Source organism: Triticum aestivum, chromosome 1D (assembly GCF_018294505.1).
Source record: "Triticum aestivum cultivar Chinese Spring chromosome 1D, IWGSC CS RefSeq v2.1, whole genome shotgun sequence".
In the NCBI taxonomy this organism is placed as follows: domain Eukaryota; kingdom Viridiplantae; phylum Streptophyta; class Magnoliopsida; order Poales; family Poaceae; genus Triticum; species Triticum aestivum.
In genome coordinates, this window is record NC_057796.1 from 93674266 (window position 1) to 93698610 (window position 24345).

At 40.2% G+C, this 24345-nt stretch overlaps 1 long non-coding RNA gene across 2 annotated transcripts; it reads left to right on the top strand.

The window, feature by feature from the left end:
• The first annotated feature begins 20727 nt into the window (after nt 1-20727).
• LOC123180533 (uncharacterized) lies at nt 20728-24157 on the top strand. Of its 2 annotated transcripts, none has more exons than XR_006491096.1 (3): nt 20728-21021; nt 21740-22853; nt 23803-24157. It is a non-coding gene; the product is annotated as an uncharacterized lncRNA (long non-coding RNA). The 2 variants fall into 2 exon arrangements; XR_006491095.1 differs by having other exon boundaries at nt 20737-21021; nt 21740-21851; nt 22012-24157.
• Nucleotides 24158-24345: the final 188 nt, after the last annotated feature.

Consider the following 24345-nt stretch of genomic DNA (forward strand, 5'->3'; position numbering starts at 1 on the left):
CCTTGTAGTTGATGCTAGTTGGTTTATTTGGTGGAAGATCATATGTTCAGATCCTATATGCATATTAATACTCCTCTGATTATGAACATGAATATGCTTTGTGAGTAGTTACGTTTGTTCCTGAGGACATGGGAGAAGTCTTGCTATTAGTAGTCATGTGAATTTGGTATTCGTTCGATATTTTGATGAGATGTATGTTGTCTCTCCTCTAGTGGTGTTATGTGAACGTCGACTACATGACACTTCACCATTATTTGGGCCTAGAGGAAGGCATTGGGAAGTAATAAGTAGATGATGGGTTGCTAGAGTGACAGAAGCTTAAACCCTAGTTTATGCGTTGCTTCGTAAGGGGCTGATTTGGATCCATATGTTTCATGCTATGGTTAGGTTTACCTTAATACTTCTTTTGTAGTTGCGGATGCTTGCAATAGGGGTTAATCATAAGTGGGATGCTTGTTCAAGTAAGAACAGCACCCAAGCACTGGTCCACCCACATATCAAATTATCAAAGTACCGAACGCGAATCATATGAACGTGATGAAAACTAGCTTGACGATAATTCCCATGTGTCCTCGGGAGCGCTTTTCTCTATATAAGAGTTTGTTCAGGCTTGTCCTTTGCTACAAAAAGGATTGGGCCACCTTGCTGCACTTTATTTACTTTTGTTACTTGTTGCTCGTTACCAATTATCTTATCACAAAACTATCTGTTACCTATAATTTCAGTGCTTGCAGAGAATACCTTGTTGAAAACCGCTTATCATTTCCTTCTGCTCCTCGTTGGGTTCGACACTCTTACTTATCGAAAGGACTACGATAGATCCCCTATACTTGTGGGTCATCAGTCAGCACAAGATTAATATGGAACCTGATGCTAAACCCGTTGTTGATCACCAACATCGGTTAAATCCCAAGATGAAAGAAGTGAGATGCGAGCAAACAAATCTTGTCTTGAATTGGGAGAAGTGCCACTTTATGGTTAATGAAGGTATTGTTTTGGGCCATAAAATTTTTGAAAGAGGTATTCAGGTGGAAAAAGCTATGGTTGATGCAATTGAGAAAATGCCATGTCCTAAAGGTATCAAAGGTATTCGTAGTTTCTTTGGTCATGCTGGTTTCTATAGGAGATTTATCAAAGACTTTTCTAAAATTTCTAGGCCCCTTACAAATCTTTTGCAAAAGGATTTTCCTTTTGTTTTTTATGATGATTGTTTAGAAGCCTTCGAAACACTCAAGAAAGCCCTAATTTTTGCGCCTAATGTTCAACCACCTGATTGGAACTTGCCTTTTGAAATTATGTGTGATGCTAGTGATTATGCTATTGGTGCTATTCTAGGACAAAGAGTTGATAAGAAATTAAATGTTATTCATTATGCTAGTAAAACTCTAGACAGTGCTCAACGAAATTATGCTACTACTGAAAAATAATTTCTAGCAGTAGTGTTTGCTTGTGATAAATGTAGATCTTACATTGTTGACTCTAAAGTTATTGTTCACACCGACCATGCTGCTATAAAATATCTTATGGAAAATAAAGATGCTAAACCTATACTTATTCGATGGGTTCTCTTGCTACAAGAATTTGATTTGCATATCAATGATAGAAAAGGAGCAGAGAACCCAGTGGCTGATAACTTGTCTAGGTTGGAGAATGTCCTTGATGACCCACTACCTATTGATGATAGTTTTCCTGATTAGCAGTTAGCTGCAATAAATGTTTCTCATAACACTCCTTAGTATGCTGACTATGCTAATTACATCGTTGCTAAATATTTACCGCCTAGCTTTACATACCAACAAAAGAAAAGAAAATCTTCTATGATTTAAGACATTACTTCTGGGATGACCCACATCTTTATAAAGAAGGAGTAGATGGTATTATTAGACGTTGTGTACCTGAGCATGAACAGGGACAAATCCTACGGAAATGTCACTCCGAAGCTTATGGAGGGCATCATGAGGGAGACAGAACTGCTCACAAGGTATTACAGTCTGGTTTTTATTGGCCTACTCTCTTCAAGGATGCTCGTAAGTTTGTCTTATCTTGCGATGAATGTCAAAGAATAGGTAATATCGGTAAGCGTCAAGAAATGCCTATGAATTATTCACTTGTTGTTGAACCATTTGATGTTTGGGGATTTGATTACATGGGACCTTTTCCTTCCTCTAATGGGTACACTCATATTTTGGTTGCTGTTGATTATGTTACTAAGTGGGTAGAAGCTATTCCAACTAGTAGTGCTGATCACAACACCTCTATTAAAATGCTTAAGGAAGTTATTTTCCCAGGGTTTGGATTCCCTAGATATTTAATGACTGATGGTGGTTCACACTTTATTCATGGTGCTTTTTGTAAAATGCTTGCTAAGTATGATGTTAACCATAGAATTGCATCATCCTATCATCCTCAGTCTAGTGGTCAAGTTGAACTTAGCAATAGAGAAATAAAATTAATTTTGCAAAAGACTGTCAATAGGTCCCGGAAGAATTGGTCTAAGAAATTAGATGATGCATTTTGGGCTTACAGAACAGCATATAAAAATCCTATGGGTATGTCTCCTTATAAAATGGTTTATAGAAAAGTTTGTCATTTGCCTCTTGAGTTAGAACATAAAGCATATTGGGCAATTAAAGAACTCAACTATGATTTTAAACTTGCTGGTGAGAAGAGGCTATTTGATATTAGCTCATTAGATGAATGGAGAACCCAAGCTTATGAGCTATTTAAAGAAAAACTTAAAAGATGGCATGATAAAAGAATCCAAAAGTGTGAGTTCAAAGTTGGAGAATATGTTCTTTTGTACAACTCTCGTTTCAGATTCTTTGCAGGAAAACTCCTCTCCAAATGGGAAGGACCCTATGTTATCGAGGAGGTTTATCGGTCTGGAGCTATCAAAATAAATAATGCCGAAGGTACTAACCCGAAGGTTGTTAATGGGCAACGAATAAAACATTATATCTCAGGTATGCCCATTAATGTTGAAAGTAATATTATCCAAACTGTGACACCGGAAGAACACATAAAATAGACCTTTCTAAACACTCCAAAATCGTTAAAAAGAGGAGGTACGTGATACGGTAAGTAAACGGACTCCGAAAAATCCGCAAAAATATTTTGTGTCTATTTTGGAATACAACAAAAAATAGGAAAATAAGAAACTACTGGGAAGGTGACCCTGGTGCCCACCTGGGGTACCTTCCGGACTCCTTTTTCTTCCGTTTGCTTGTCTCCCAAGATAAAAAGATCTTTATATACCCCCCCAAACCTATTGACCACCGTATTGCGGAGAAATCTTTTGTTTTCTTTTCTTGTTGTTTTCTGTCAGATCTGTTAAGCCAGGCATCATGTCTTCTCCCTTCTCCAACAAAGTAGAAGAGGATGCTTGGTTGATGAAGATCGAGCTGAAGAGAGAGGGCCCCGAAGAACCTCTCGAAGGGGTCAAAAGCCGGGAGGCCATCGGAGATCAAGCGCCGGTGATCGAGCAAGCACTGCCTGCCGAAGAGGAAGAAGAAGATATCCTTAAACCTTATTATGCTCATCTTACCCCTACTGAGATTGAAGCCTTTCGGATCATTGAAACGGTTTGTGTGCAAAATAAATATCTCACTGGTGAAAATATTCTGCATCAAGAGCACATCATCTTCCTCTGGAGCGTCATCCGTAGATTGGAGAATCTCCTGATCATGAAGGACAAGATCGCCTCTACTTCATCACCACCACCTTCTTCTTCATCACCAAAAGAAAATTGAGTATCGGGTATGGGCACTCCCCTTGGCTTGAGCCAAGCTTGGGGGAGGTGCCCCGGTATCATATCACCTCCACTATCTTTTGCCTTTACTTATCTTAGTTCGATCCATAGTTACCTTTTACATTAGATGAATAAAAGTTTAGTTCGATCCTTTCTTTTTCTAGAGTTTGCTTAGTGATCTATCCTTGTAATCGTGTGCGAGATATATAATAAAGTTAGTTTGAGTTTTGCTTTCTTTACTTTCTTGTTTCCAATAAAAAGAAAGGAAATAAATGAAAAAGATCATATGCTAATCTTATGGTAAGTAATGACATCACATAAGGAAAAGTATAAGTAGAAAATTTTATTAGAGATTGGCAAACATAGCATTGGTCAATGATGCAACTCATGAAAGAATTAATAAGGGAAGAGAAGATTCACATACAAATACACTATCCTGGAGATCTTTTGTGATTGTGAGCCCCCATCAAAATATTATATGCCAAAAATTTTGACGTTGGACAAGGAAGACAACGTAATGATTTATGTTTGTTGATATTCACATAGAAGTTATATTGTCATAGATCCTTCAACATGTGGTGCTTGCCCCCCATCTTTGCTAGCCAAAAACTCCGCACTAAGTAGACATACTACTTGTGCTTCCAAAAACCCTTAAACCCAAATCTTATTTTCAAGAGTCCACCATACCTACCTAAGGATTGAGTAAGATCCTTCAAGTAAGTTGTCATCGGTGCAATAAGGCAATAAAAATTGCTTCTAAAAGTGTGAGGTCATTTAGTGTAAGAGAAAATTGAGCGTTGTACGAACTTGTGATGGTATAGAATAAAAGCGACAGACTGCATAATAAAGGTTGCCATCACAAGCGGCAATACAACGTAACGTTCTTTTGCACTAAGGGGTTGAGCATATGAACAAATAAGCACATGGCAACCTCTGCTTCCCTCTGCGAAGGGCCTATCTTTTACTTTATGTATTTACTTTTATGCAAGAGTCAAAGTTTTTCTCTCTATTACTTTTTATTTTTCTCCTTTGGCAAGCATCATGTAGTGAGGAAAGATCTAGGCACATATGTCCAGTTGAATATGGGTAGCATGAGTTATTATTGTTGACATCACCCTTGAGGTGAATATGTTGGGAGGCGAAACTATAAGCCCCTATCTTTCTATGTGTCCGGTTGAAACTTTTTGCTCATGTGTATGCGGTGAGTGTTAGCAATCATAGAAGACTATATGATGGTTGAGTATGTGGACTTGTCTAAAGGCTCTCATACATGACCCTTCCTGAAAAGATGATGAATTTCAGTTGCAAAGTTGACTGAGAACATAGTTTGTTGATTTCCAATAGAGTTTATGCTTTATACTTCGATAGTGTGATGAATTGCTACTTATTCATGAGAAGTCTATGATAAAAGTTCTATGATAAAACTTTTATGTTAAAGTTTGTTGTTGTTATAATAATTCACATGATGCCCGTATTTTGTTTCTTTCGACACCTCTCTCTCTAAGCATGTGGACATGTTTTTCGATTTCGGTTTTCGCTTGAGGACAAGCGAGGTCTAAGCTTGGGGGAGTTGATACGTCCATTTTGCATCATGTTTACCTACTGTTATTTATACTGTCTTTATGCATAATAACGATTTTTGGAGTAATTCTAATGCCTTTTCTCTCATAATATGCAAGGTTCACACAAAGAGGGAGAATTCCGGCAACTAGAAATCTGGACCTGAAAAAGCTACGTCAAGCTACCTATTCTACACAACTCCAAATGAGCTGAAACTTCACGGGCATTTTTTATGGAATAAATAAGAAATACTGGAGCAAATAACCACCGAAGGGGGCCACCTGGTGAGCACAAGACACCAGGGCGCGCCTGGCCCCCCGGGCGCGCCCTGGTGGGGTTGTGCTCAGCCCAGCCCACCTCCGGTGCCCATCTTCTGGTATATAAGTCATTTTGACCTAGAAAAAATAAAGGGAGGATTTTCGGGTCGGAGCGCCACCGTCTCGAGGTAGAACTTGGGCAGGAGCACTTTTGCCCTCCGGCGGAGCGATTCCGCCGGGTGAACTTCCCTGCCGGAGGAGAAAATCATCGTCATCATCATCACCAACAAAGCTCGCATCTTGGGGAGGGCAATCTCCATCAACATCTTCAACAGCACCATCTCCTCTCAAACCCTAGTTCATATCTTGTGTTCAATCTTTGTACCGGAACTATAGATTGGTGCTTGTGGGTGACTAGTAGTGTTGATTACATCTTGTAGTTGATTACTATATGGTTTATTTGATGGAACATTATATGTTCAGATCCAATATGATATTTAATACCCCTCCGATCTTGAGCATGTTTATCAGTTGTGAGTAGTTACTTTTGTTCTTGAGGTCACGGGAGAAATCATGTTGCAAGTAATCATGTGAACTTGATATGTGTTCGATATTTTGATAGTATGTATGTTGTGATTCCCTTAGTGGTGTCATGTGAACATTGACTACATGACACTTCATCATATTTGGGCCTAACACTACTAGGGAAAACCTTATACACAGAATCCTACCAGCAACGCGCATTAAAACAAAGCACTACTGCTATCTAGCAATAGCTCGTGTCGGCAAAACGCGCTGCTGAAATAAAAGTAGCAGTAGCGCGCCTATACTAAGCCACGCTACTGCTATAATTGCCATGACCTTGCTGCCAAGCTAGTTATAGCGGTAGCGCCTTATTCCAAACAACGCTACTACTATTTATCTTAGCAGTAGCGCCTTTTTATAATGCTCGCTACTGCTAAGTTTACTCCACACCTTGCACCTAAATTTAGTCCCACCTCGCTCTGCGAACACGGTTTTTACCACCTTAAATATGTTACTTCTCAAACTATCACAACCACTTGGTCTTAATTGAACTCTATGTGTAGAATTTGTGGCTGCAATATGAGTCTTCTCCGGTTTCTAAACCCGTAAGGACTCATATTGACAATTCAGATTGTACACAAAAAGATCATTGATGATCAATGTATTTTTGATGTTTATTTTTACATGCTTAGACTTAGCAGTAGCGCATTGTAGCAGAAGGCGCTACTACTACGGGCGTAGCAGTAGCGCTTCTTAGCTGAAAGGCGCTAATACTAGGGCGTTTAGCAGTAGCGCGTTTCCCTAAAGCGCGCTACTGCTAAGCCATCCTATCTTCCCCAACCATCCGCCCCTCACTCTCCTCTCTCCACTCACACTCACTCACTCTCCTCCCTCAACCCCCCCACGCCGGTCCTCCCCGCCGGCCGCCGTCGCCTAACCCTCCTCCCTCTGCGCCGCCGTCACCTCCCCTCCTCCCTGGACTCGGTAATCCTCCCCCTCCTCCCCGCCCCTCCTCCTTCGTCCTCCCACCACTCCACCATTCGCCGTCGGTCGGCCCCTCCTCGATCCGCCTTCCTCCTCCGTCCTCCTTCCTCCTCCCTCCTCCAGTCGCCCCTCCTTCTCCCTCCTCCCTCCTCCATCTATAACCCCCTCCTCCCTGCTACATTTTGATTTAGTAGGCTAGTTGATATTTTCTTGTTGATATGCAACATTTTGATTTACTTAATAGTTTGTAGTTGATATATAACAATTTTGATTTAGTATGATTAACTGATTAGTAAAAATTTAGACATAGTTGATAGTTTTTAGTTGATATAAGCCTCTGGTCATATATAACACTTTGATTTAGGATAGTTTCTAGGGTTTAGTTGATAGTTTATACTTAATTGAATTATTACTAGGGTTTTAGTATATTATTTTTAGACATAGTTGATAGTTTCTAGTGATACTGAAACTACTTACTCATTTGGTAGAATGAACATGTCATATTTGTTAATACTATCAGATACATGTTGATAGAATATATTTTGTTTATATTTTGTTTATGCAGAAATCAAGTATTTGCCTGCCTCATCCCCGCAGTCGTCCCCATCGCCGACCCCTAAGACCTCTAGGTGAGAATAGCCAAATCCCCATGCTGTTGATATAGATGATAATGTATTGTAAATGTCGATGATGAAAATGCTAGTGCTAGTCGCCATGTCATTGATGTCGATGATGATGCATTCTGAATATAGAGGATGTCTTGGTGTTCTTGTTTGCAATGTACCTTTGAGTGGCCTATGTTTTGCCGGAATGTTGATTCGTTTCCGTTCCGGCCTATTTCAGGCGCTCGATGTGTCCTGTTTTTAGCAAAGGTCATGCCAAAAAAAATTCATGAATTTTAGCACGACTTGTGCTATAATGTAGGACATATCGAGTGTTTGTGATTTGCCAGAACGGGAATTCAATGATAGTCCGGCAAAACATAGGGCATTTTTTCTTTGTCATTGCTCGATATATCGCAAAGTGTTTATGAATTTTGTTTTCATAATTAAGCACTTGTTCTCGACGTCGACGATGCCTATCCCGCATCCTCGTCGTCGACTCGGCGGAGGAAGGTCTGCTTGATCAGAGGGGCCATGTCCGGGACTGGTCTCCGCCGGGATGGTACTGGGAGGTGCTACCTTCCGGGGCGTGCAGCTTGGTGAGGAGGCAGCCCGTCGTCGACCCTGACCTTCTTTGGTGGCGGTCGCGTGGGCCAGTGACAGTGCAGAGGCTTTCGTCCACCGCGGAGGTGGTACGTTACCGTGTCAGTGAGGAGGACGAGCACGTCTGTAGCTACGTGGTTGCATTGGAGGGCAGGTTCTCCAATACCTGGTAGGTTCTTCAGGGATCTCACTGGAGCTATGATCCTGTGATGGTTCCTTCTCTTTGGGGTCCACCACCCGCGCCGATACCCGTCGTTCGCTAGGGTTCTAGTTGTATTAGTGATGTTATGTGTATGCTACTATTTGAGATATATTAGTGATAGTATTCAAAGATGTACGGATGCAAGAGATGATTTAGTTCTGCTTATTGAATGCATGCTAATTTGAATACTAAAATTGGAGATAATTGAATGACATTTCAAGTTGACTTTAAGTCTATCAGGACTCCACCATACATGAGAGAAGACAAATGTCGACTGTTGTCGTGGGGGTCGTTCCTCCTCTTCTTTCTCGTGATAGACCTTTTGGTAATGCACGGGAAGGAAGGGAGGAATGACCATCACCGACGGTCGCAAATGTCAGAGAGGAATCAGTGAGGGAGTGTGTCCACCGTATATGAGAGAGGACGAAGAATCCCGACTGTTGTCGTGGGGGTCGTTTCTCCTTCTTCTTCTGCTAGACCTTTGTTATGCACTAGGGGAAGGAGGAGTAACGACCATCACCGACGGTCGCAAATGTCAGAGAGGAATCAGTGAGGGAGAGTCTCCACCATATATGAGAGGACGAAAATCCCGACTGTTGTCGTGGGGGTCGCTTCTCCTTCGTTCCCGTGTGCTAGACATTTTGGTGTAATGCACTGTGTTGGGGATATTACCACTGGGCGTAAACCGGCCAGGAGAGGCCGGGTTAACCCCATGGTAGTTCACTATATCTGAAGCCCATGAAGACAGACGGTGACGCTTTATGAAGGCCCAGGGCCCAAAGCCGGTTTAAGGCCTGTAGACATAGGCCGGCATTGATATGTAAACTTGTGTTGTAAGATAGAAAGAAGCGGAGACCGAGCCGGACACGTGTATGAGCCGGCCTCGGGATTCTGTAAACCGACGGGCGTCAACCCATGTATATAAGGGGATGACCCGGCGGCGGTTCAAGGACAACAGACAACAACTCGAGACTCAGGCAAAACGTATTCGCTCCCTGGTCATCGAAACCCCAGCAATTCCATCACAACTAGATGTAGGCTTTTACCTTCATCGTAAGGGGCCGAACTAGTATAAAACTCTTTTGCATCCCTTGTCCGATTTAACCCCTTTAAGTTAACCCGTAGTGATGGCTCCACGACTAAGTCCTTTCTCTAGGACATCTCCCGTGACAAAACCACGACACACTCGGGGACGAAAGGAGGAGCGACCATCACCAACGGTCGAATGTATACACCACGTGAGCCGAGAGTTTTCAAGAAAAGACTCGACAGACCGATAGTCAACCCGTGATGAATAATAATGATCTAATTTAGTTTTTGTAGTACATATATTTAATTGTACAAGTTTAATCTTTGAATTATGAACATAGGAAATGTCGTCAATGTCGTCGTCGGACGACAAAAGTCTTCCGATGGAGTGCGACTGGTGCGGCGACGACCGGGGTCTGTGCGACGGGCCTCATCTGGTAGAAGGTCGGCGCTTCAGCATTAAATTCCAGGAGACCTTCGATGTTGAAACGGTATGCAACGACGACAAGTGTTTTTTTCATAACTAAGCACGACTTCTGCTACTTCAACGTGTAATTTTCGTCTTTTACAATTCAACTAGCTTATCCCATGCCATGCAAGACGCTATGTCTTGGAGAGTATGGATTTTTAAGATCATGAAAGTATGGAAACAAAGATAATTCACCTAAGGACCCATCATGGTATGGATCTTGATGTAAAACTATACAATTCTGAGAGCGTTACCCATTTTGGTTGCCCGAATTGGGAAGCACTTTGCAAGATGTATGATTTTCATGAGGGTATGCTTGTCACCATGGATCTGGGCGATCCTGACATCGCCCAAGACAATATGGACATTTGGGTCCTTGTTGATACACTTCCAATTCTACCGCTATGTGAGTTTCTCAAACATAGTTATTAGGTAATTTATATTGTTTATTTCAAAATAGTTGACATCTTATTTTCATTCTTCAAAGAATGTGCGGAAGATGGTAGACAGAACCTACTACACGATGGCTCAGAATTAACTTATCAGGAGAAAATATCTGATCTCATTTATTACTGATCTTGAGAATTACAATATCTATTATCAAACTCCTCCACGTTATGGTCAATGCGTGCCACTAGCGCACGTGTAGAACTACGGTAACATCCATGGAGATGTCATGGTAAGATTTTTTACTATTACGACATCCGTGCATCTTTTGCATAAATTCTTCTAAAACTCAACTACATTGCTAACTACGAAGCTATTACTATGTTTTTCAACAGAAAATCCCGAAGGATTGTGTGCCTCATCTGATGTTTCTGAATGGTCGCCTTGATGTTTTGAACTTATGGCCAGGTCATCCAATGAATCACTCCTGTTCATACTGGATTTCTAAAACCGATGAAGATATGACAATCAAAGATTGGAAAAAAATGTATGGTCAATCGTAGGGAGCTACTTGGAAGCAACATTGTGCGAAGCGCAAGATTTGGAGACAGGATAATCTCCATTCTCCATAATGGAGAGTCGGGGCCTATCTTGTTTTATGCTATTTTACCTAAGAGAAGGTAGTAGGTCCTATAAAAGAGGAGTAGGTCTTAGGTACAATGTGTTATTATGTGCTACAATGTGTTAGCTAGAGTTGATGATGATGATCATGAGGAGTTGTTATATGATAATGATGATTATGAGGAGTTGTTATATGACAATGATGTATTATATGATGATAAGTTGTTAATGAGATGATGAGGATGATATGATGATTATGATGTAAAAACAATCTCTAAATTGCTATTGTATGAAAACTTGTATAATGGTGTATGAATACGACATAAAAAGAAAAAGGAAATAGAATACGCGATAATAGTAGTAGCGCGGGCACAAAGGCGCGCTGCTAGAAATTACCAGTAGCGCTTTCTACAAAACGTGCTACTACTAAGTACGTATAGCAGTAGCGTGTGTAAGCCCGCGCTACTGCTAACCTTTAGCTGTAGCGTCGTATCAGTAGCGCGGCACCCCGTGCTACTGATAGGCCAAAAACCCGCGCTACTTCTAGGCTTTTCCCTAGTAGTGTAAGGGAATGCATGTGGAGTAGTAATTAGATGATGGGTTGCGAGAGCGATAGAAGCTTAAACCCTAGTTTATGCGCTATTCCGTGAGGGAACGATTGGATCCAAAGGTTTAATGCTATGGTTAGAATTTATACTTAATACTTTTCTCGTAGTTGCGGATGCTTGCGAGGGGGTTAATCACAAGTAGGAGGTTTGTTCAAGTAAGAACGGCACCTAAGCACCGATCTACCCACATGTCAAATTATCAAAATAGCGAACACGAATCGAATCAACATGATGAAAGTGACTAGATGAAATTCCCGTGTACCCTCAAGAACGCTTTGCTTATTATAAGAGACCGTTTTGGTCTGTCCTTTGCCTCAAAGGGATTGGGCTACCTTGCTGCACTTATGTTACTACTATCATTACTTGCTCATTACAAATTATCTTGCTATCAAACTACTCTGTTACTTAAAATTTCAGCGCTTGCAGACAATACCTTGTTGAAAACCATCCTCCGGCTCTCGGTCCCATACCACCATCGCGGAAACAAACTTTGGTTCATCATCGCCACAGGAGTTCAGGCAAGCCACACCTTCACCATTGGACCCGGCATGCGGATTCACGCCAGGCTTCAGCCTCCCATGTAGCTACGCTCCGATGAGTCAATTCACGATCTCTTTGCATCCACCCACAAGGATGAGGAAAGTTGCGGGAGACTCTCACCCGTCGCTGAGGTATTCATGGCCAAAGGCACCGCACCTGGCATGGGCGAACTGTCTGCCGTGCGCACTCGTGATGGATGGGAAAATCAGGATGGTGGTGATATAGCAATTAATGGTCGCAACGGCGGCGGTGCACACGCAAATAATAAAATCGCCGCGCCCCTCAGGAACAGATTGATGAGCTCAACCGAGTGGCAGAACAAACTCTGCAAAGCCCAATTGCAACTAATACTTGAGAAGGAGCTAGGCTCGAGGCTGCTTCTATGGCCACCTTGACCGAAAGGGAGCGTCTCAGCTTGAAGGAGCAAGCTCTTGAAGTAAGGGCCCGCAACAACCCCGATTCCAGTTGGCCAAGGAAGCAGCTATGGCCAAACACGGCTGCACAAAACTTCTAGGTTTTGCGCATCCCGGTCCAGAATTTGGCTGCGATCGCAAGAATAGCAGATGCCCTTCAACCTTCGTATCACTAGCAGAAGGAATTCGACATGTTCAAGATTTGTTGAAATCGACAATGGTGCAAAATTCTATGATTACTCAGATGCATCATTGGATTCACAATGAATCGGCTCAGTCAGAGACCACTCAATTGGATCATAGTCCCCATGGGCTGCGTGTTGGGAAACATAGTGGAAAACAAAAAAATCGACATACGATCAAGATCTCGAATAACTATGAAGATGCATTAGAGATTAGATCATATCGGTACCAACGAGTTGCAGCGAAAGAAGAGTCGGTGTAGATCGTACTTGAAGTTCCACGAACCATGCATTCACGATGATCCCTCGAACCAAAGACCGAAAGCATGGCTTCTCTACGGATTGCACGCATACGGGTTTCATGATTCGGTGGAGCTTCACCTTCTAGAGCATAGCATCACCGGAGAATTAAATGAGGGAGAAGAGAACCTCATGGGGCTTCTCTATTATGAGGATTAGAGAGAACTAGATTTAACTCTAATCTAGATCAACTCTAAATTAGAATTAGAACTAGAGAACTAGATGAGGCTCCAAAACTTGTGTGCCTCAAGGGGCAAAATCTTCTAGTATATATAGTTGTAGGGAGAGGGGGAGGGGCGCGCTACCTAAGGGAGGATGTCTCCCCATCCTTGGTGCGCTGGCCTAGGGGAGGAGGAGTCCTCCTCCCTCTCCAATTCTACCACCTCTAGCTTGTCATACAAGCTTCTTTTTAGTAAACGCTTGTCATACAAGCTAGGAGTGCCCCCGACTCTTATTGGGCCTATAGGCCCGCCCAATAACTATTCACTACTAGGCCTTATTGAGATTTTGTTCATCCCATTGACTCTAAATAAATAATAGGGACTTCTAGATAATTATCGAAGCCCTCTATTATTTATATTAGGTCCTTGGAAACAATTTCCATCTATATATCTTTTTTCGCATTATATAGTATTCCCCGAAACACCTCCAGTAACCCCGAAACACTTTCGGTTTCTCTCAAAATTATTTCTTTTATTCCCACTAATTAAGTGTCTCCAGGGTTAATTTTATGTGTTTGAATTTTAGTTGAATTGCAAATGTTTTCCATTCAGTGTTATTTCAATGTCTCCGGTGAATTAATTTAGTGTCTCCAGTGACACCAATATTCATCTGGCAAAATTTGTTAATTCAGTGCTAATTTAGTTAATTTCAGGTGTTAATTTCTTGTCAAACATTTGCCAACTCAGTGCTAATTCATTTAATTTTAGGTGTTAATTTCCTGGCAATTCAGTGTTTCTAGTGTTAATTTCAGCTAGAATCAATTTGGTGTTAATTTTAATTTCCTCGCAATTCAGGTGTGATTACAAATTCGTGCAAATAATTACTGACAAACACAATGAGTATACTCCAGTCTTGTTAGTGTCAAGTCCATATGGATCAGGTGTGATTGGAACATTCCATTGCTAATTTCTTGTGTCTGTATCCATTGTGTGCATTGTGATTCTAGTTTGTGGATACTGGACATGGTTCATCTCCCGGTGTTGCTTGTCTATCTTTTAAACAGACAAAGGATTCAGAAGAGTAGTGTTCTAATCTCTAGCTAATTTCTTTCTGAATTTTAACATTTGGGCAGTGTGTATTCTCAAACTGTAATAGGTAAAGAGAGACATAGGGCTATTGAATAATGGTGATGGTGTGTAAACACGGGCAGCAGTAATCTGCTTTCCAATTATGTCTGTATTTGTAATCTATGCTACCATTTGTTGCTTTTGTAATGATGTGTTCTAGCAAGGCTATTCAGGTTTATCATGCTTTGATAAGGTGAATAGTTAAATTATTGGTGGTAAGGCTGTGGATTGGTTGGATATTTTGAGAGCCCATTTTCTTTTGGAAGAAGTAGCATGGTTGGTGCTAAGGCTGTGAAGGCTATTCTCATGTAGAAGTAGCATGAAGTAGAAGGATGCTCTAGGGCTTAATCTTTCTTTATAATACTATTAATAGTGAATAATGTGTCAAATACTCAAATTGTTTAAGAAAAAATTACCATGTAAATAATGGTGGCCGAAATCGATCAGGGGGTGGATGTTTTGCTGCTTTTTTTGTAAGCGGAAGGTGCAACGTGGTTGTGCGCAAATAAGATTTTGGGAGGATCCTTGCTTGCACACCCCTTTCTTTAACATTTTTCTTTTGAACTGAACTTTATCTAGCACTGTTGAAGACTTGAAGTCTCGTGGTTTTTGCAATGCTTGAATATTTCTGTTGCTAAGAATTCTATGGGTGTCTATTTAGTTTAAATTCGGTCTTATGGGCTTTCTATGAGCACCAAGTGCTACTACCATTTTTGCAATCTAGTGTATATATACATCTAATTTCAGTTTACTTTATATGATTCCATGCATACATTTTAAACCATGGATGTGCAATAAGAAAAATGCATGCCTTTATAGTTTAGCTGCCATGGCAGCCTTTCTAGTTTGGTTGTCATGGCAACATTTCTCATTGGGTTGCCACGATGGCCTTTTCTGGTTTGGCTGCCATGGTACCCTTTTCTAGTTTGGCTGCCAGACAGCCCTTGCAGTTTGGCTGCATGCCATGGCAACCTTTCTTTTTTGTGTATACTCTTTTTCATCTTGTGTTATGGTGCTAATCACATGAACATTCATCTTTTGTCACTGATCATTGATAGCGGCAGCAAATCATTATGGATTTAGATTTGATTCCTTAAGAGGAGGAAGATGAAGCTCTTGATCTGACGAAGAATATGACTCGTTATCTGAATTGGATTGCTGAAGAGAAGAGGAAGCTCAAGAAGAAGATGAAGAAGGTAATACTCCATGAATCTAGAGTAGCATCTATAAAGGAAGTTTGGATTGCTTTGCTTGCACATTTTTTCCTTTTGCTCCCCTTTTTGTAGGTGATCCAAAAAGGAATGAACTATCAGATAAGAAGAGGTTTGGTGTTTACTCTGCTTTGCGAGTAATCGAGAACAGAGATGGAGTTATTCAAACATATTACAAGATGCTCGCCACAACCCTGTTGAATATAAGCGTATGATCAGTTGAAAGAATCTAGGCAGAGGCAAAAAATAGATGGCTGACGGCCAAGAAGTGGATTTCTCAAACAAGAAGAAAGGATGAGTTGGCCAAAAGCAACAATCTCACTCAATAAAAGAAGGATAGTTTGAGCTTTGGCAAGGTCTCTAGATGTTTCCCGCTCAATCGTACACAAGAGGTTTCAGATAAATGAGCATAAGCGCATCACAAACACTGTCAAGCCTTTCCTCAAACCATAGAATAAGATTGCAAGATTGAAGTTCTAATGTCCATGCTCGATGAACATTGGATCTCAACTCCCTTCCTCTATTCAAGCCAATGACAAACAGGGAGCATATAGATGAGAAGTGGTATGATATGACAAGAGTGAAGGGCACGTACTATGTACTGCTAGAAGAACCTGAACCCGAGCTCACCATGTAGAATACTAACAACTTTGGGAAGGTCATGTTCCTAACTGTTGTGGCCAAGCCAAGATACAGTGGCCATGGGGTGGTGAAATTCAATGGAAATATCAGTACTTGGCATTTGTCGAGAGACTAGGGCTGTTAGAACGAGTTAAAACAGAGCAAGGAGGACTAAGAACTGAAATCAGTGAAAGTGACCATAAATGTCTACAGAGATTATCTCATCAACAAAGTGATCCCTGCAATTCAAGATAAGTGACCCGACGAAGATGACGGAACAAGAATCTTCATCCAACAGGATAATGCCAAACCACATGTCCTTCCTAATGATGAAGGTTTTCGAGAAGCTGTGGCACAAATCAACCTTGGCATTCGATTGTTATAGCAACAACCCCGAGTTTAATGTTTTAGACCTTTGCTCCACAACTCTCTCCAGTCCCTAACCGACTGCAGATCACCTAGAAATGTCTACAGAGATTATCTCCAGTCCCTAAGGAATTGACAGGGGGGAATTTCAGTAATAATTTATGTAACTAGCAATGTTTAGTCACATTGTTGCTCTGAATACACAAATTTTATAAGATTTGTGTATGAACTAGTAATGTTTGTTGCTCTGAATAACTAGCAATTAAAATTAACAAAATGTTGTTGCGCTGAATGATACAAACGTGAACAATGGAGTACAGTAACATGAAGGTTAGCCAAGCGATATGCTGATCAAGTTAACAATGGAGTAGTAGCACGAACAATGGCATACATAAATGCTCAATGTCCATAAATTTTGCCATGATTTCGGGAACTACAAATGACCAAAGAGCATGCTCCTTGTTTGAGATTATGCTCCAAGTTGCAGCACCCTCTTCAAGCAATTGCATTGAAATTAATATTTTGTTTCATTAGAAGATAAATGCAAATGCATGTTAATTGTTAGGGAGGAAGAGGAAGAGGGAGTATAAGACTAGCTGCAATGGGAGCATCCAGTATACAAAGAGACCTTGTTTGCAAGTGTGACCAAATCGTCCACATTGACGGAAGAAATGTTGACCACATTGGAGTAGACAATATCTGAAGTTCATAGCATCTGAAAAAGCTTCAGTTTCATCCTTATCTGGTCCACTCCAAGAACTTCTTGCATCAATGTTGTCGGAGTCTGACATTATAGATAGATTCAGTTCTGACACTCTATGAATACTGAATAGCATGAAGAAAGTAAATAATCAATATACTCCTTGAGTTTCAACTGCCTAAAATTTGTTCGCATGAACAGAGAAATCTTCTGCATGAAACTTGATTCAGTGAATAGCTTGACAAAATCTTCCTTTGCGAGTGATCGACTATTTTACTGAACTTCTGTTTCATTTGGTAAGTTTTTCGTAACTGTTTAGTAAATCTTCTGAAGGAGGAACAATCCAAGTTTCATTGGAATAGAAGTTTCATTGTAAGTTTAGCTTTCATTGAAACTTGCAATGTTTTGAAGCAGAAGTTCATCTTGCAAAGAAGCTAAACCATCTATTCCTAAAACTTGTAATGTTCCTAAAAGAATCTAAACCATTTTTCAATTTCTTTGTCAAAGTAGACATCAACTATATCGAGTACCAATGGATAAAATTATACCCCCTCCGTCCAAAAATTCATGCCCTCGTCCGCCTCTCCTCCTTGCCGCCGCTTCCCCGTCCCGTACCAATTGAAAGCTAGCCGCCCCTGCTTGCAGATTTAGTCAAACAGAAGATTTCTCTGCACGAGTTCTCTTAGCTGCTTCTCAATATACGGCTTGGCTGCTTCTCAATATAGTTTCTTGACATTTATATTCTTGTCGACTGTTGAAGACTGTTCATTCTTAGCCGCTACGGCTGCGTTTGCACATGTTCTTGGTTGGATCCAAGCTCACACTGAATCTATTGGAAACACAGTTGGGCAAGGAAGGCATTTCTTTTCTAAAATTGACTTGGTGCGGTTCAGAATGTACAAGTGCTTATGCTTTAGAACAAGTTAACGGCTCTCAGTGGCATCAGTGACCAAATACAAAGAACAAAAAATTCTCCTTGTACGAGAATCACAGCACTGTAAGAACATCTTGCTAGTACGAGTTATTTCTAACAGTTGCAAGGATGTGTTTGGCTACTCCTCCTCTTGCATCTCTACTTGTCTAAATATCAAGACTCTTCTCTGCTCTGCTCTTCTCTTCTCTTCTCTTCTCTAAGCAGAGTAGGCGCAGCTAACTCACTACCACTATGTTCACAAATTCTTCCTTCGGATTGTAGCAAATAACTGAAACAATATATAAACTACAAATACTAGTCTTAGTCTTCCATGCAGCTACATTACTTGTTCTTCTCTCAACCTCATAAAAGCTTGCTTATTGCCAACACTTGTCTTTTGGCAGATAAACGACAACCTAATACCGGTGCCTGCACTGCATTCATGCATGCAGTTCGATGCCACCAAGTTGAGACGACTTAACTGACTGAATGAGGGTTTGAATTTGACTAAGATGACTGATGAATAATACAATGACTTAAAAGAATAATGACAAAATGAAAGATTGCAAGGAACTGGCGGATGACTAAAAGACATGACGAATTAACAAAATGAAATACCACAAAAGAAGCATTCATTTTCACAAGAAAAAAACTATGCAATGAACTCAAAAATGGAAGAGTGAACATTCATTGAACAAAATTATACCAAAATTATGTTTATATGTCGGCCAAAATGAAGATAAAAAAATTGATGTTTGATCAACCATTGGACTGAATTATACACACTGAATCCTATTAACTTCCACCTAATTTTTTTATTGGCAGTCTACATGAAACACCTGGGACTATCTACATGAAAAAACATTAATTACCTAGGTGATAATGAAATATTCAGCAGAAGCATCCTGAGAAAATAAAATACCCGAACATAGCTAGTCTATATCAATACCTAATAATAAAGGTGCTATTGTTTCTGGCAGTACGCCGCAAAAATTGCCCCCAAAGATGCAAAATATTACCCACAATGCCACCTATAAGTGATGAAAAAACGTTTTACACAGGGGGAATCCCCCGCCTGGGTCAGCCCATGTAGTAGGGACCTCCTAGACTGCGCTCTGCGTGCTGGGAGAAGACGCACTGCGCCCGTTTCGGCTGGTCCATGTCCGAGCGGCATTTTTTTTAAATTTCATTTTTTATTTTTATTTTCTTTCCCGTTTTCATTTTTACTACTTTAAATAATTTCGGACTTCAAAAAATTTCTGAAAAAAATAAAAAAGAATTTTAAAATACTTTTTAATAAATAATAAAATATTTGTGGATTCAAAAAACATTCGAGATTTTATAAAGAATGTTTTCTTATTCAAAAAATCTCAAAATTTTTAATTTATATCTAATAAATAATAATAAAGGAGCTATTATTTCTGACGGTATATCACAGAAATTGCCCCAAAGCTGTAAAATATTACCCACCAATACCACCTATAAGTGATGAAAAAACGTTTTACACAGGGGAATCGCTCGCCTAGGCCAGCCCATGTAATCGGGACCTCCTATTCTGCGCTCTGCGCGCTGGGAGAAGACTTTAAATTCCCCATTTTGATTTTTTTAATAAATCATAACATGTTTGTAGATTCAAAAAATGTTCACGATTTTGTAAAAAAATGTTTCCTTATTTAAAAGATGTCCAACATTTTAAAAGATGTATTAATTTTTTAATGAAATTAAACAAAATTACACCAATTCAAAAAATGTTCATTAATGGAAAAATATCCTAAAAATTCAAAAACTATTTGTGACAAAATAGTTTTTTCATTCATAAAATGTTCGCTGATTCAAAAGAATGATCATGCATTTCAAAAATATGTTCCCTAACTCAAAAAAATGTTCGTGAATTTTAAAAATTGTTCGACCAATTTCATAAAAATGTTGGTCGATTCTAGAAATGTTCGCCGATTCAAGAAAATCTTTTAAAAAATGTTCACTATTTTATATAAAATGTTTGCAAATAGTATAAACGTTCATGAATTCAAAAAATGTTTTCGATTTTAGAAAATATTCGAAAATTTGAAAAATGGTTCACGAATCTGAAAATTGTTCATGATTTCAAATATGTTCAAGAGTTTAAAAAAAGTTTAGGATTTCAAAAATTGTTCATTATTTCATGAAATTGAGGGTGATAGCGTATCTCGGTGATGCAGCAAAATGTGGTAGTGGCCGTTGGAGATTATGATTTTTTTTTTGGTTGCAACGTACAGGCCCTTTTGCCAGTATATTCAACGAACAAAGTCCCAAAAATCTGCATACAAGGTCCATTATCCCTCATGGTAACAAAGAGCATGTACACGGCACAAAATAGACACTGAACTAACAGAAATGGAAGAAAAAACACCACTTTTTCGAGCCAATAAAACACATGCTGGCACAGCCCCCCTTAGCTGAACCGATGAGCAACAACGCATTTTTACATCATTAACCAAAGTTATCTCTACTATTAAAGGAGAATCGAACGTCGTGATGGTTCGACCTTCTTCGCACGTACGTGAGAAAAATCAAACCTCCTTCCCACCCTCTTCCCTCCCGCACGCTAAAGAAAAAACATTAAAAAAACAACCCACGTACACACGTCCCACCCTCACTTCCCTTTCCCCAAATCGCTCGCTACTGATCCCATGCCTATGAGTCGCCGCCGCCGACTTATTCTTGTCTACGGCGACCTCAAGCGGCAGCCAAGGAGCTGCTCGACGCGGGGAGGGCCGAGGACGAAGCGGCGCAGTGGCGACAACGACGGGCGACCTCAACTGGCAGTATACTGCAGCGAAAGGAAGAGCTAGACGTGGGGAGGGCGATGAGCAGGAGCGGCGCGGTGGCGACAACGATGGACGACGCCCCAGGTAGCACCATCTCCCTACCCTCGCTCCACCTCTTCTTCTCCCCGTAGCCTGTACTCCTCCACCCCCTTGTACTCCTCTCCCATTGTGCTTCCTCCCTCCCTGTCAAAGCTGCCCTGTCCAACTTTTAGTCCCATCAGATCTGCTCGGTGGGAAGGGCCTGCAACAGTTTAGCACATGAATTGGCATCTCCCACTAGATCCCAAGGTGACCAAACTTTGATTGCTGACGTTTTGGATATCCTCAGGCTAATGTATTCAAACTATCTGAGTGGTTGTACTCAGGTATCCTCAAAAAATTGTGAAGTTATCTTGACATGTCAATGTGTGAAGAAAAATAATGATTGGTCATCTAGGTCTTCAGTTCTAGCACGGTCTAATATTTCCACCGGAGTAATCCCACATTGCACAGCCACCATCACTGAACAATGGACTTGCTAACCATTCTAATCTTCAAAGTATAAGGCGAAGTTTGATAGCTTTATTTGGTATTGAGAAGAAACAGGGAAGTATAGAAGACGATTTTTTTTCCACCCCACCCTTCAGAATATTTTTGCTGAGTAGCATGCACATCTCAATCATATGCATTCCCTCTTTGATTCATTTTTAAAACCCTGTGTGATGCATGGGAGAACCATGTAAAATTATCAACCATGCCAGTTGATAAAATCGGAAGGTGTTTCTTTGTGCTCACATTATCTAATTAGAATTTTATTTGCCAGCTCGATTGGATTATCATGATCTAAGTAGCGATGCCGCGGTGTCATCGTGGTTGGAGGAGACAACTCATATGAACATGCCAAGGAGACCGATCATACTACTTTATGCAATGAGGTAATGTTTTTCCTTTATTGCTATTGTTGCACTATGTATCATAAATTCGTAATGTAAGAGAACTACATGGATGATACATATCATTAAATACTTGAATACTTGATTCTAATCGTGGTACTAAGAATATATTGTTTACGCTGATTTCTGAACCAATTTCCAGCATTTGTATTCCGATAACTACGATGCTTGGATTTCCACTTGGGACGAAGCGAACACTTATTCATCGGTATTCCAAATTATATCACTTGGTTGTAGTATCATGGTGCTAATTAGATAATCTCTTGACTGGTTTTGACTCTACGCCAATAGTTCAGCATCTTTTGTTTTCATAAGTCTTAAAAGGAATCATTAAAAATTGGCAGATGGGCAGTAAAGTGTCAAACCCAGAGGCCCTCTGCCATCTTGTGGGTAAAACTGCATTGTAAAACTAAAAAATGAATCATATTTAGCAATGTGCCCACCCTCAAATTGTTTCTTGTTATATTAATGTGCAGACTACCAGATTGCAAATTTTCCGATCATGATATGTTTCTAAGAGATGATGCATGATTGCAGATGGCTACCAAATTGGAAAATTATTAACCTTCAGTAAATATAGATGTACTTCATGCGTGCAAGTTTGATGCATGATTGCAGGTGCATGCAGGCTCAGTTTGTGCAAGGCAAGTGTGTGCGTATATCAAGAATGATTACTTTATTTTCAGATGGCACCTGCAATGCTCATACCAAGTGCGTGCATAAATTAGTATCATGTTGCGTGCACATTGAGCTTATAATCTTATCTGAATAATTTGTCATATTTCTCACACAAACCCATCCATTTATCTCTCTTTCTCTATCTCACACGCACTTAACCCATCCATTTATCTCTCTGCTAATTCTCCACTTGGGTACAAGTCGCTCGAGGTTGCTACTGCAGGAACATGATTTGCCCATCAATCTCTTGGAGTGATTCGACCCTTGGAAACATAACCTGCTACTTCACTCGGCGCAAGGAACTGGGTAATAAGTTACAGTTTTCGTTTCCAATTCTGTTGCTGATTGATTAGGCATTACTCATCTATGTTATACTGATAGTTAAGGATTTGCTGCAATTACAGAACTAAGAACTTAGGTTTCAGAATGAATAGAACATTGATTATGCTAAAACTAAAATAAATCTTGATCTGCTTCAGATGCCCACAAACTGTTTCAGATGCCCACAAACTGTTGAGAGTGATTGGTTCAAAGGTCAACACAAACATTGTCAAACCTTTTTTTACGAAGAAACCTTAATATTTAAACTGGTTCAGAAACTAGAATTCTGTAATACAATGTACTCATATATGACTTACATGCATCTATGAGCCATATGTTCCTTCTAAGTGATTGTCAGTTTCTTCCTTTCTTGATTAATGTGTATATGATATGCAAAAGTAAACTGTTATATATCCCATATGTTCATGTTTATCAGGACCCATCAAGTTGTCCTATCCAAATTCAGAGGGTCGATTTAAAAAAAATCAGAATAAGAACTCTGAAGACTTGAACAATCCTTTTCACAAACGGATTGAGATGAAATTGCGTGCTTTATCTGATAGGTTCTCTCATTTTAATTATTATCATTGTGTGTTGATTATATGAGGTGTTAGCTCTTCCTGGACCTCTCATCATTTCACCTGTAGCTAATGAAGCTTAGTGGAAAGCATCAATAAATAATTGTTGGCATATTTGATAATTTTAGATAGTTGCTGAGGCAAACATGCTGGTCCTCAGGTTAAAATACATTTTTTGCCTGATCTTTGTATAGGTGGTATGACTATAACTGAACCATGTGTTCTTTTATATCATATAACTCAATCATGAGTTTGTTTCATATTTTAAACCTACATGAAAGGAAGTGTGCTTGTTGACGATGGTTATTGTTGCTGAATCCATATCCTGGTTCAGACTCATATTTTGTTATTCTTAGGTGGCGGACTTGTACGGCATGGCTTTGGCTCGTCAGGCAATATTGGTCCAATATGGGTCTTACCATCGCAGTGTTGCAAGGCCTATGTATTGCCTCGCCCTTTTCCACTGCTCAAACAGTCATCTACTGCAAAAGGTACAAAGAATAGGCTTCAGTTTGTTGTTACTCACAACTCACAAGCAGATGACAATCTTTCTTTCAGTGAATAGAGTAGCTTTTACTCTTCCAGTATCCCTTGACAATTGACACGAGCGCAGCCTCAAGGATGTAAGATTATTTGTTCTTCCTTGTAGTCTGTGATGAGACGCATGCTACTTGTACATAAATGCTAATACATATCTTCTTTATACGTAAATACTCGCTCTACAGAGGGATTATGTGCAGACGAATAGCATGGGAATAGAGGGGGCGGGGAGAAAGACGCCACTTTGTTTTGTTTTGTTTTATTGCAAGGAGAAGTTGGTTATGGAGACACAATGACTTACAAGTAAAATAGTGTGAGAGAGAATTGCTATTTATCGCTGCGTGAATGGAAAACCACAA